Source organism: Cydia fagiglandana, chromosome 8 (assembly GCF_963556715.1).
Source record: "Cydia fagiglandana chromosome 8, ilCydFagi1.1, whole genome shotgun sequence".
Classification (NCBI taxonomy): Eukaryota; Metazoa; Arthropoda; class Insecta; order Lepidoptera; family Tortricidae; genus Cydia; species Cydia fagiglandana.
The window spans coordinates 429,314-443,394 of NC_085939.1; positions in this window are offsets into that span (position 1 = coordinate 429,314).

The following is a 14,081-nucleotide window of genomic DNA, read 5'->3' on the forward strand; positions in this document are numbered from 1 at the left end:
CGTGACTGATATTACACTTAGTCTTTGTCGCGGCAGAGTTTCCCTTGTGATTGGTGCGTGCTTGTGCTAGGATACTGATCCATTTATATACACGGAATAGGGCCGGCTTACTTTCTGCATCCTAGCTTACGAGCGCAGAAGGGGGAGCTACACACTACACGAGCCTATAGGTTGCAATTCTCAGAATCGCTCGCTGAACTTTACAGCTTCTCGTAGGAACCACACTTGCGTATATTACAAAGCATTAGGTCGATGGTAAGAACGAACTATGCTTTGAATATACTAGATTAGGGACTAAGGGTAGGAATAGGGTAGAATCACACACTTTTGTTGTCTATTAACGTCCTTTTTAGTTAGGCTCCATAAATTATACATGGTTGATATATATTTCTAACAGAAGGTTTAAAATTATGGTATTTTTATCCTAAAATATGTGTGTTTAAAAGGTAAAGAACTGAGCTGTCTAAATCTTCCTAATTTTAAATTTATACGGGGAAAGTTTAATATTTTATTTCTGGTTGTCTGGTGTAGGAACGAGGTACTGAGTGGTTCAATCAGGTTTTCATGGTATTTCATAATCAATACTTAAATATCAAGCAGGGTTTAGGAGTACAGGCTGGTCTGAGAAGGAAGGATCGAAGATTAGTTCTGTTTTAGGGACCCCTTTGGCAAGACAAGAGTAGTCCATTGGGAAAGTTGAGTGAAATAATGCTCTTCTTGATATTTCAGTTTCATTAAACATAATCATTAGTAGATAAACTCGGTGCTTCGTTTATACATCTAGAGAACTAGGAATTCTGTCTAGATTATCAGCTCTGGGGAATGGGATTAAGGGATTAGCATCCCTAGCTTTTGAATATAAAAAAGATAAGTAATTTTGATGACTGATGGATACTTTGTCACTTCTTTTCATCATCATCTAGGTGCGCTTAGGTTACGAAGTGATGGTCATAGCCCTTCCGGCTAAAATGGTAGGGTAGGTGTTCCGACTAACCTTGTTGACTGGACTAGGAGTTCCCAGACCTGTATCGGGCATACGGGGTAGCACGTGTGAATTATTCACACATCGTTTAGAAGTTGATAGTTAACTGTAATTATCCTTGAAATCTTAGGGTGTAAATGAGCTTACCTCAGGAGTGCTACTTCTATGTTATCCCGGGAACTTAATAGGCGTAGCAGGATTTTACCAATAACATTTTTATATTTATGTCATCATATATGCTGCAATACTTAAATACATTATAGTAATTCTACAACTACATTTACATTACGCTAATAAATTTTATTGAATTATTCCATTTCTATAACTCGACTTTCTTTAAATTATTTCTTATTTTCATAATAAATTTATTACCATAAATTTCTGTTCATAAAATCTAGGTAAATATAAATAAAATCAGAGTCCAAAATTTAGTTGATACTCATTAAAGAATTTGAGGTTACCGCGGTTCGCTTCGAGGGGTCCTAACTACTAGCTAGACGATCACATGGCCATATTTTAGAGATAAATCTACAGGGGGTGTTTATGTTTCGGTTAGGTAAGTAAGTAAGTAAAGTAGCTTAGAGGGGTTAGTGACATCGTCAACGCAAAGTTATTGTAGATTTTAATGCCATCCTCACCAATTACATTTAAAAGGATCGCCACTTTCCTTGTGTCATCGCTTTTGTCTAAGCCGGACGCCACCAAATATATTTTCAGGTTCTGTTCAAACGTTTTCCAATTCTCCGACAGATTTCCTGATACGTTTAACTTTTCAGGTATGTTAAACATCGACATGATTGACGGAGTAGACTGCGACTGCGCCATGTATCGTGTTAAGCAATTAGTATTCAATGAAACAATAACATAATTGAGAACTCCGTGTATTCCACAAGTCAGTTTGTTCGTTACAGTTTTGCTTGGACGCGTCGGTCACGTTATAGTCACGTGATCGTAGTGTGTTCCAAAACGCCTTAACTAAGAACATGATACACCTGTGTAATGTTTTGACGATAGTCACATTAAACCAATATATATATAGGCAGGATAGGTTCGTTAGGTTGCTTCAGATGCCCGAAGGGCAAACTGCGGGGCTCCGTCGACTCAGGGAACGAGTCAAAGATTTTCACGTTTCACGATATGCTTAGGAATTTCACGATATGCCTGATCTTACAATCGACCGCCGACATAGGTATGTACCTATAAGTATATAAATAAATAAATAAATATTATAGGACATTCTTACACAGATTGACTAAGTCCCACAGTAAGCTCATGAAGGCTTGTGTTGTGGGTACTCAGACAACGATATATATAATATACAAATACTTAAAATACATAGAAAACACCCATGACTCAGGAACAAATATCTGTATCATCATACAAATAAATGCCCTTACTGGGATTCGAACCCAGGACCATCGGCTTCGCAGGAAGGGTCACTACCCACTAGGCCAGGTCGGTCGGTCGGTCGTCGGTCGGTATATAACGTAATTAACAAAAATCTAAAAAAAAAACTCAAAGAATGAGCATTCAGCAAATCAGCATAACGATAGTTAACGAACAGAAATTTTATTAATCACCTACTATTTTCCATAATGTCAATATCCAGAGAGGAAAATGAGCACTACATTTGTATGGCGAACCGGTCATCCCCTTTCCTTTTAATGAGGCTTTTGTTTTGATAACATAAACACTGCACGCAGGTTCCAGAGAGGAATCACTCTATTTACAATATCATGTGTCGTGCAATATAATATCCAATATTCCTTGTTAAAGGCTAGTAAGTTAGGTAAAGGCTAGTACTTAGGGTTTAATTAAGGTGCTGTAGGTTCAATAAACAGAATTTTTGAAAAATCCTAGCGCTTTTTAACCGACTTCCAAATCTCAAAGAAGGAGGTTATCAATTCGGTTGTATTTTTTTTTTTTTTTTTTATGTTTGTTACTCCATATCTCCGTCATTACTAGATCGATTTTGAAAATTCTTTTTTTGATTGAATGTATATGCATACAGATTGGTCCCGTTTTTGTCAAAACCCAGTTTTGATGATGGGATCCATGAGGAATCGAGGGAACTCCTCAAATCTTAAAGGCATACATATAGTGATTTTTGGGTTTTTATCAACAAATCAAGCATATACATCCAAAAAAGTGACATTTGATGAAGTGGAACTGCTGATGATGATCAGAACGGAACTCTTTAACGACGCATAGTTCACGGTTGGCGATTTGTCCTCGTCGTTATGTTTGTTAAGCAAGTTAAGTTTTTAAGCCACATTTTTGTCAAGCTCGAGTTCTGATGATGGGATCCATGAGGAATCAAGGGAACTCCTCAAATCTTAAAGGCATGCGTATAGAGATTTTTGTATTTACATCAGAAAATCAAGCATTTTCATTAAAAACTGTTGCATTTGATGAAGTGGAACTGCTGATGATGATCAGAACAGAACTCTTCAACGACGCATAGTTCACGGTTGGCGATTTGTCCTCGTCGTTATGTTTGTTAAGCAAGTTAAGTTTTTAAGCCACATTTTTGTCAAGCTCGAGTTCTGATGATGGGATCCATGAGGAATCAAGGGAACTCCTCAAATCTTAAAGGCATGCGTATAGAGATTTTTGTATTTACATCAGAAAATCAAGCATTTTCATTAAAAACTGTTGCATTTGATGAAGTGGAACTGCTGATGATGATCAGAACAGAACTCTTAAACGACGCATAGTTCACGTTTGGCGATTTTTCCTTTTCGTTATGTTCGTTAAGCAAGTTAAGTTTTTAAGCCACATTTTTGTCAAGCTCGAGTTCTGATGATGGGATCCATAAGGAATCGAGGGAACTCCTCAAATATTTAAGGCATACGTATAGATTTTTTTGTATTTTCATCATAAAATCAAGCATTTACATTAAAAACTGTCGCATTTGATGAAGTGGAACTGCTGATGATGACCAGAACAGAACTCTTCAATGACGCATGGTACACGTTTGGTGATTACGAATTTCGATTTTGACTTGGACTGGGACCCGGACTCGGACTCATACCCGGATCCGGTTCGGACCCGGATCCGGTTCGGACGCGGACCTGGACTCGGACCCGGATTCGGAATCGGACTCGGACCCGGACTCGGATCCGGACTCGGACCCGGTCTCGGACCCGGACACGGACCCGGACTCGGACTCGGACCCGGACTCGGACCCGGACTCGGACCCGGACTCGGACCCGGACTCGGACCCGGACTCGGACCCGGTCTCGGACCCGGACCTTGACCCAGAAAACCACTATGATTACCTACCATAAAATTAATGTAGGTATAAAGTACGATGATGCCAATCTTACTAGCTCCTCCCGCTTAAACCCCCGTACACCGTACGGCATGCGCCATTAAGTGGGTTAGGTTAGGTTTGAACTGCGATCCTCACAGAACCGAACAAGGATTAGGTTAGGTTAGAACTGCGAGCCTTACAGAAACGAAATGCTACTTGAAAAGTGGGTTTGATTAGGTTCGAACTGCGATCCGCACAGAACCGAACTGCTGTCTGAGGAGTGGGTTAGGTTAGGCTAGAACTACGACCCTCATGGCTCCTCTTCACGATGGGCCAACGCCGGCCACTCCAAGGGACGCATTTATGCGTTAGAGGGAGCAAGTGATATTGCTATCTCATTCTACCGCATGGCTGCGTCCCTTGGAGTGGGCGGCGTTGGCCCATCCTGTAGAGGAGCCATTATACAGAAGCGAAATGCTAGTAGAAAAGTGGGTGGTTTTACCTCCTTTTCTACATAGTGTACCATCTACAATAATCTTTCATCGGCCCCCACGGAAGTCGGTTTTTTTTTCTTAAAAATTATTTAGATCCCATTCACAATATGGTTGCCAAAAATAAGCCTCTTGAGGATTTTCTCTAGTAACTTCATTGATTCGAATAAGTACTGATTTTATGACTTTCGCTCGAAATCTAAAAAAAAATATTATTTTGAAAACTAAAATCGATCACACGTGCCAGGCGCGGCAGCAGAAGACAAACATTTGTAACAATTTATGATCAAAAGCTAAAAAAAATATGAGAATGGCTTCTACGTACATATAAGACTATATATAAGTGCGCAATTTTATTTTTGAAGCAACTCATATCATCGATTACGATAACAAAACTTAATACAATTTAGGAACACGAACCTACGGGCCCTTAAGTACGTATGTCGGACGGATACTGGTTCCGTACGCAAGAGGATATAGTCTGATTTTGGGGTGTGTTCGTGTCTCACATCTCGGTCATACGCTGCAAGGCTGGAGCCGCTGCAAAGCTCAAGCACTCGAATCTAGAACCAGTGTATGATTTTGGTCCGGTCGCTGTCGAAACAGGTGGATCCTACCCTCAGGGCCTACCGCGAACCACGTTCGACGTGTTGCCTCCCTGTCACATTGGCGTACGAATTTACAAGTGCAACAGAGAGGCAACACGTCGAACGTGGTTCGCGGTAGGCCCTCTGATGCTACGAGTCAAAAACTTAAGGCGGCGTTATTGGGGCATGTGATGCCCATTCCAGCAAATATCCATGGCTGTATCTGTTAGCGATGTTATAGCTAGAGGGCTTGGCCTATATCGCGAACCACTTTCGACGTGTTGCCTCCCTGTAACACTTAAGTACGAATTAACAAGTGCGACAGAGAGACAACACGTCGAACGTAGTTCGCGGTAAGCCCTCTGCATACCTATTTTGCACGTTTGCGACGGGTGCATGTCGCCCCGACGTTTAGTTGCTTTGACGAGGTTCGTGGCGGATAATACCTTGTGGGCTTGTACATTTTGTTGATGTTTGCGGCCGAATAGGGTTACTTTTGTGAAATATTGGATGACGTTTATTACGGATGCTCTTTGTGCGCTTTGGACCAAGCCAGGGTTGTGCATTTATTCCTAGTTATTAAATAAATACCCTTAAATTATAAATATTAAGAATACATACCATATGCATACCTTATTCCTTACGGCATTAAGTCCGCCATTTGTACTTTCTTCTATTGTGCAATAAAGTTTAAATAAAAAAAATACATACTTAGTTCATAATAAAACTAAGTACAATCCTAATGTAAACAATAAATCCTTTTAGATTTTAGAAGCCAAACGAATAGCGTGTTAACGGCCTATTTTCCGGACATATTTCTCATGAAAGCCGTAAACTCGTCTGAACCGACTAGTGTGCTTCACACACCCATTAACCTGCTGAACCCTACTTTATTAACCGAGGGGGAAACTTGCGTTATGAACTATTCACCTACTCCGCAAAAAACAACATTGAATTGTAAGGAAAATTTATATCAAAGTAGCAGTGTTTGAACTTGTTAACTAATTTAAGAACCCGACTTAATTAGGCCTAAACTTACTTGGTACTTAATTGCTTTTACTTTATGACAAGCGCTCGAGTTGCAAATTTACTAAAATGTTTATTACATTTATAAGAAAAGTAAAATTTAGAAAGTACTTACCAGTTAAACTTGTGGTGGGGTATGGTGGTGCAGTGCAAGCGGTCAGCCGGCGGCGGCCGCGTGGTCACCGCCGCACATGGCAGGAACTCCACTAAAGTTACCTAGGTGAAACTTTTTGCACTCTTTAACGGTACAGTATATAGTTTGAAACTTGATCGTTGATCGAACGTCGGTAGAATTAGTTCGTTAAGTTGGTGATGTCACGTGAATATCGCGGATCGCGGGTGTAGCGGCCAGAGGAGCGAGCGTGCCCCCGGCTCGGCGACGACTGGCGGGCGGCGGTTCCGGCGCGGCTGCCGCCCGCCCGCGCAAGGGCGGGCGGCAGCCGCCCTCGCCTCTTATTGCCTTCGAATACAACTCCCACTTTTAAGCGCAGCTGAGTGTTTATCGAGGCTTCGCGTGTGCATCACGACTAATCACTCTTTTAACCATTACTTATCACCAAAACGACAACTCAAACATCATTACGGTCGAAAAAACAATGTTTTAGATTGTTCTGTCAGCCGTGTTTACCGCTCCGGGACAAAAATGCATAGATAATTGAGCACAACGCGTGTATTGGCTAGTCCAACAAGTCTCCATCGCCTTACCGCGCGGCGACTCTGCGGGCGACTGCGGCGAGTGTGATGGGGACTTTTGGGCCAGGCATGCCATAGAATGGGTTTTAGGTTAGTTAAATAGTTTTACGAGTATGTTTGGATTTTTATACTTAGTAGTTTTTTTTTTAATAGTAATTTATACGAGTTGTTTTTGAGATGATTTTTGTTATTATAAAGGGGCCCACTGATTAACAGTCCGCCGGACGGTATCGGCCTGTCAGTTAGAACAAAATTTTGACAGTTCCGAACAACTGACAGGCCGATACCGTCCGGCGGACTGTTAATCAGTGGCCCCCTTTAGGGATAATTATAGACTAGACAGCGGTCGGCAACCTATTAGCAGCCAAGGGCCACATAGTAGTTAACAAAGTTGACGTGGACCGCACTTTGTTAATATTTATGACTTTATCAGACATTGTCGTTCGTCAATATTACATACAAAATAGCCAGGGAGGCGCGCGAGCCACAAGTGAAAGGTTCGCGAGCCGCCTGTTGCCGACCGCTGGACTAGGATATAGACGTATACTTACCTACTTGTAATATGAAATTGTGACCATTGCCAAATAAATAAATTGTGATTTATAATAATATATCAGCAGGTAGATAATCAAGATGTACACGCGGCACAAAATTACACAACTAGACAGTGTGTGGGCAGCGGACACAGTACATAAATTAGTAAGTTTATTCACGCATACAGCCTCCTGTCTACACTCCTTCCTTAGCAGCACAGGGAGCGTCGCCAAGGTGACCGTCCTAATTAGTACAGTCAGCAATGTCAGCACCAATAATTGCGAATGAATCAACGCTCGAAAAGTATCTGCCACCCTGGAATTATTTCCCAGTCGAGGAATCTAATTAAACATCAAACAGTCTAATTGTTAAACACTGATTTATACTTTCACGATTTTCACTCTTTTATTATTCTCAACGACGGGACTTAATCGCGTAAAATTAAGTTTTAAGTTTACCTCCGACGTTTCGTGGACGGCGTGGTCTCGGAGAAGAATGGCTAAAGTTGACATCAACATCCGACTGGCTAAAGTTGACATCAACACCTGACTGGCTAAAGTTGACATCAACATCTGACTGGCTAAAGTTGACATTAACATCTCCGATTGCATGTGAATCCCGCTCGGCCGCCTCCAAGAACACTTAAATTTTTGATTGCTGCTCGATATATAATTTTCATTTTATTTCAGTAAAATATTGAATATCGAGATATTTTCCGAGAAGCGAAGTAAAATGTTATAATCCGGAATTGTGTGTGCCAGGTGCGGAAGTGTGTTCGAAAAATTGACATGCCAGATATTGATATCTCTCGAATAAATTTTCGTTGAGGCCGATGCTCATTGTACGATTTTCTCGTAAAGGGATGGTAAATCATATGATGATATGACTGTTATGGACGTGGCGAATTGGCGATTATCGCGACATTATAGAAAGATACATTTCTTCGCGTACGATTATACTATTATACCTATAAGTAGGTACACCATTTTTTTATGAAATTCCGTTAACTTAAAGGTATGGCTAAGAACATTTAAGGAAACTAAATGAGATATATATTTTTAATCTTATTTTTTCAAAAAGTGATAAATGCAGCATTGTTGTAACACAGACATTATTTAAAACTATAAATGATACATATCGATGTCATTTCGAACATCGATCGTTTGAAATAGTAATAGGTAGGTACCTAAATAAGTACTAGACTTATTAAAACACGCTTATCATTTCATCAAAGTTTATTATAGCATTAACGATTGTAACGTGTATACGTTAGTGGTGTCTATACATAGGTACCATCACACTATAGGTAGTAAAAATAAATCATACAGAAAGATTCATAATAAATACATTCGGGTACCCCTACCCAATGTGCCCCTATACTCGTACCTATAGTATTAGGTGCACGAACCTGCCCATAAATCATGTAGAAAAGCTACAAAATATAAGTTACATTATTATCCTCGTGATCGTAGCTACTTTCTCACCATTGAGAAATAGTTCCATAGAATTTTAACACTCTACTTCAGGACAAAACATCTGAGAATATGGTCCAAATATTTACTTTGAGAGTGCAAAAACACATTACTTCCTCTCGTGTCTCTTGCGACATCGACAGCTGCGTTGGCGGCTAACTTCGTGGACACGCAAAACTGTAATAATTGCGCTGTTCTGATATGCTATAAGAGTGAATGTATGAATCTACCCCGTGTACGAATGTACCAATCTTCTGAGTCTGAGGGACGTGTCTCCTATGGGTTATTCTTCCTACCACTGCTCTCCAGGCCTCTCGATCTTCGGCCATCTGCATCGTTGCCTGGAGCGAAGTCTGGGTAATATTTTGGACCACATCTGCCAATTAACTGGGTGCACGCTCTCTACTCCTTCGTCCGTTGACACTCCCGGTAATAATGCGCCTTTCTAGCCGCGTCTGACTGTGTGGCCGAAGAATTTGAGGACTCTTTGGGTACAGATGGTGGATAGCCTTGTGGTGATATTGAGCTCCTCTAAGATAGACTCGTTTGGTACCAATCTATCCCTCCGTTATTATCTTATTATGTTCTGGCAGACGATCACGAAATAAGCATGAAGGGTAAAGTCCGTCCGTTTTTCGAAGATCAATGTAGGTACGCCATAGTAAATGTATAGCGGACTTGGTCTTAGAAATCGGACAGGCCATACCAGTTGTGTTATTTGCTGTTCTAACTTATTATTTCGATATGCGGATTACCTTTGCAAAAGTGAACTTTTCGCAACTGGACGTGAAAATGCAAGTTTGATTATTGTTTATTAATACGTATCTCACGCGGGCATGTATAAAAGTAATTCCAAAGAATCAGTATTTGCATTTATTAATAGCCACAAAATAATCTCCATGTTAAGAATATTCGAAAAAAAATATTCTTGTAAGCAATATAATATAATAGTGTAGCTAATGTAATAAATATATCGCTCACCGCACTACACGTAACGTATGTCTGTGACGCAAATCCCAGAGTGATCTAGCACGCACTTACCTGAAAAGAGAAAAATTATATTCAGGATTACATTAATATGGATGTTACGGGTAATGTTAGAAGGATTAATTAAACTCAAGACTCAATTTTCCCCTGGCTGGTATAACTAAGTATTACCCGGAAGCCTTTTGGGTAAAGTCCGAAAATTTTAACAACATTAATCTGCATTCGGCGTAGAGCCTAAGGTTTTTAATCATGTTTCGAATCGATGAAGAGAGAGATCTAGAGAAAGGCCTCAAAATTACTATTCATATTTTTAACAACCGTATTAAAAGAAAGACAAGACAGCCAAGACAGGGGAGTTTGGAGAGCGGTGGTGAAGAACTGCACTCCTGATGGTCACGACCCTCAGCCTTGAGGAACCGACTAAGAAAAAGAGATTAAAAGAAAGGCCAGCCTACCGCGTACACCGAAGTTCGCAAAAAGCGGGCATTTTTCTCTTTTACTCGAATTAAGACGTAATTAGAGTGACAGAGAAAGATGCCCGCAATTTCGACATAGAAATATCCTATTAAATCCAGAGTGCATTCACGTCAACAATCAGTGACGTCACAATCACTAAATCTAGTTCACGCGTGCAAAGAAAGGCGAGAGGGCCTACCGCGAACACCGAAGTGCTCAAATTGCGGACATCTTTTTCTTTTACTCCAAGTAAGGCGTAAACAGAGTAACAGAGAAAGATGCCCGCAATTTGCGATCTGCGGTGTTCGCGGTAGTCCCTCAGGTGCGAGCAAGCGGGACTCACGTTTCTCGTATGACGTCACTCGGGAAGCGCACACGGTAGCCCAGTTTGGGGTCAATGGCCAATCTACAAATAGAAAATTCCGATTCAAATTGGTTATCGCACGTTATTGTGTTTCAGCACTTCAATTGGAGCATTCAATTGAAGATCGGCGCGTTCAGTTCATGACCTACATGTTTGACTGTTACGAGAATTTAATAACACATAAAGATATTTTTGATAGTTACAGTGAATAGCGCAGGTATTCAGCAGGGATGTTGCGAATATTCGCATCCGCATCCGCGGAACATCCGCATCTGCATACGCATCCGCATAAAATCGACGCGGAGCATCCGCATGATGCGGATGTCGACCAAGTCGGTACCTAACAGGAACGTATTAGCGGCGGCGCTGGCGGCGTAAGTGCTAGGTAATTTCGTCATTTTATATATAATGAAATTGTCTAGATCCCGAAAAGTCGGCCAAGTTACTGTTTATTAAATAAAACGCACCTATATTCTTGCTCAAATACTATACGTTTCGTTTTTTTTTAAATAAAAAATGCTAAAAATATAATGTTTGACGTTTTTTAAGTACCAAATCTTGACATCCGCATCCGCATCCGCGGATGTGAGCCTTTAAATATCCGCATCGGCATCCGCGTCCACGGATGTCAAAAAATCTGCATCCGCAACATCCCTGGTATTCAGTTAGCAAAAAAAAGCATTGTGGCGAGCTCTGTGCGGAAGAATCGGGCGAAGTTTGCATACCCACAACGATTTAGAGTTAAACCAAGCTAAGTTGGCAGCGATTTTGATAGCCCAGGCCGTGCAAGTGTTGGGTACTTATTTAAACGTCATAAAGAAGTTCAATGTTTACAATAACACTTGCACGGCCTGGGCTAAATCGCTGCCAACTTAGCTTGGTCTTCTAAATAATTGTGGACGCATTAGCCCGATTCTTCCGCACAAAGCGCCGATTAAGCGCGCCACAGTGCTTTTATCGTCAGCTAAAGCCAGCCGCACACAATAGCACTGCCTGAACAACATGAATCTAATCTAAAGGTCAATTTTGGAGTAAGCATTACGCTTGCTCGGTGTATCAATATTAGCACGAGGAGTAACGCAACAACTTTGCCCCTTTCCAAAACAAATAACTACATAATTAGGTACTTAAATATAAATAACAGCTTGTTTGATTAGGTACCTATTATAAAAGTTAATAGCGAAAAACAAATACGAAAGGGCAGACATAGATAGCCTATGGTTAATGTTTATAAAATTGTGTATAACTATTTTCTGTACCGTAAAAGTATAAAACTTTGCCCTTTAACATACCTACCTTTGCCCACCGCGTCACGGTTCAGTAAAAGCGACGTAACTTAAAAGTAGTTACAGATACACTCAGAAGGTGTGTTCAGAGAGGAAAACGGGCATTACGTTTGTATGGGAAGTTATTCACGCGCATTCGTCCACTTTCGTCGTAACTATGCGATGTCTAAGTAAGACGCCAAAGAGCCATACAATAAAATTTACGTACACTTGGCCAGTACAGCCGCAACTTTCTACGCAAATCCCCGCACGCTCGTCTCGACGATACAAACAAGTGGAACAGTACCAATAAACTTTTAATAAAGCACTTACCCTTCGTCTTTCTGCTCCTCACTGTCATCCTCAACTCCATTGCAAGTATCCACCACCACATCCGGTACCTCACTCATTTTCCTAACGTCACACCGCGACTCAATTAACACACGACGAACCGCCGCACCGAACCGACGCCGTGGACTGCCATACACTGTACCCTTGGTAAAAGATTACTTCACATATTATTAAATTAAGCGAAGTTGACTTACAGACAAGCATGGAACATAAGCATGCGCCATCGATGCCGAGCGGGTCACGAACGCACGTTTATGGCTTCTGCAACTAATCCCTTTAAAGAGTAAAACGTATCTATCTACATGAAGAACACTAGGATTGTCGTGTCATACAATTCGTTTTTTTAGGGTTCCGTACCCAAAGGGTAAAACGGGACCCTATTACTAAGACTTCGCTGTCCGTCCGTCCGTCCGTCTGTCACCAGGCTGTATCTCACGAACCGTGATAGCTAGACAGTTGAAATTTTCACAGATGATGTATTTCTGTTGCCACTATAACAACAAATACTAAAAACAGAATAAAATAAAGATTTAAATGGGGTTCCCATACAACAAACGTGATTTTTGACCAAAGTTAAGCAACGTCGGGAGGGGTCAGTACTTGGATAGGTGACCGTTTTCTTTTTGCATTTTTTTGTTTTTTTTTTTGCATTATGGTACGGAACCCTTCGTGCGCGAGTCCGACTCGCACTTGCCCGGTTTTTATGATATTTAAGGCAAACGAGCAGACGAATCGCCTGATGGTAAGCGAATACCGTCGATCATGGACACCCGCACCACCAGAGCCACCAGAGGGGTCGCGTTGCCGGGTAAGGTGGGAGTACGCTCTTTTCTTGTAGGTCGTATCGGTCCGGAAATACCGCAGGCGACAGTTCATTACTCTGTTGGAAAATATACCAATTGAATTACTGTACTGTGGTTTCAAATTACTTAATACAAGAACTCGAGTAGGTAAACAACCGTATTAGTTAGGTACACAAGTAAGGTAATAATCTATAATTCTATACAAATTGAAACGTGCTATTTTAAAGGGGTTAAATAACTTGCAAAGCTCCGGCTTGTTCAATAAAGCATAGCACGTTAGCACAAAAAAAATGAAATTAAAACAGTAAAAAATGTGGTGTCTAAAATTGCTTGCTATAGGAACCTACTTTGGGAGATGAAAAAGCGAACACAAATTATATTATAGAAACTTTATTAAACCTAAGATCTTGCCAGTGGTAAGTTTGTGATTTAATCCTAACCTGCGAATCTGTGTGAACCTTTAACTTGATTTGACGACACCTAATTTTAGAACTTAGCTCAGTGGACAGCTGGGCCGCTTAACAGGTCCAGAATAAAGCTTCACACAGAATTCTACTTATTTTAAGAACTGTAACAATACAAATTCTCACGACGCGCATGCTCGAATACTTTCTCGCTCGCACAGTACTGCGTCACACCGGCCAGCCACCGAGGAGCACCGAGCGCGCACGACGATCGCCGACCGGACCGAATAAAAGCCGCAGTCCGCGTCGCATCAGATGATGACAGCTAGTGGCAGCCTTAGCGATAGGTACACCTCTGTCCTTTGGCGAGTCATAATGAGTCTGGAGTTCGATAGCCCACCTGCAGTCTT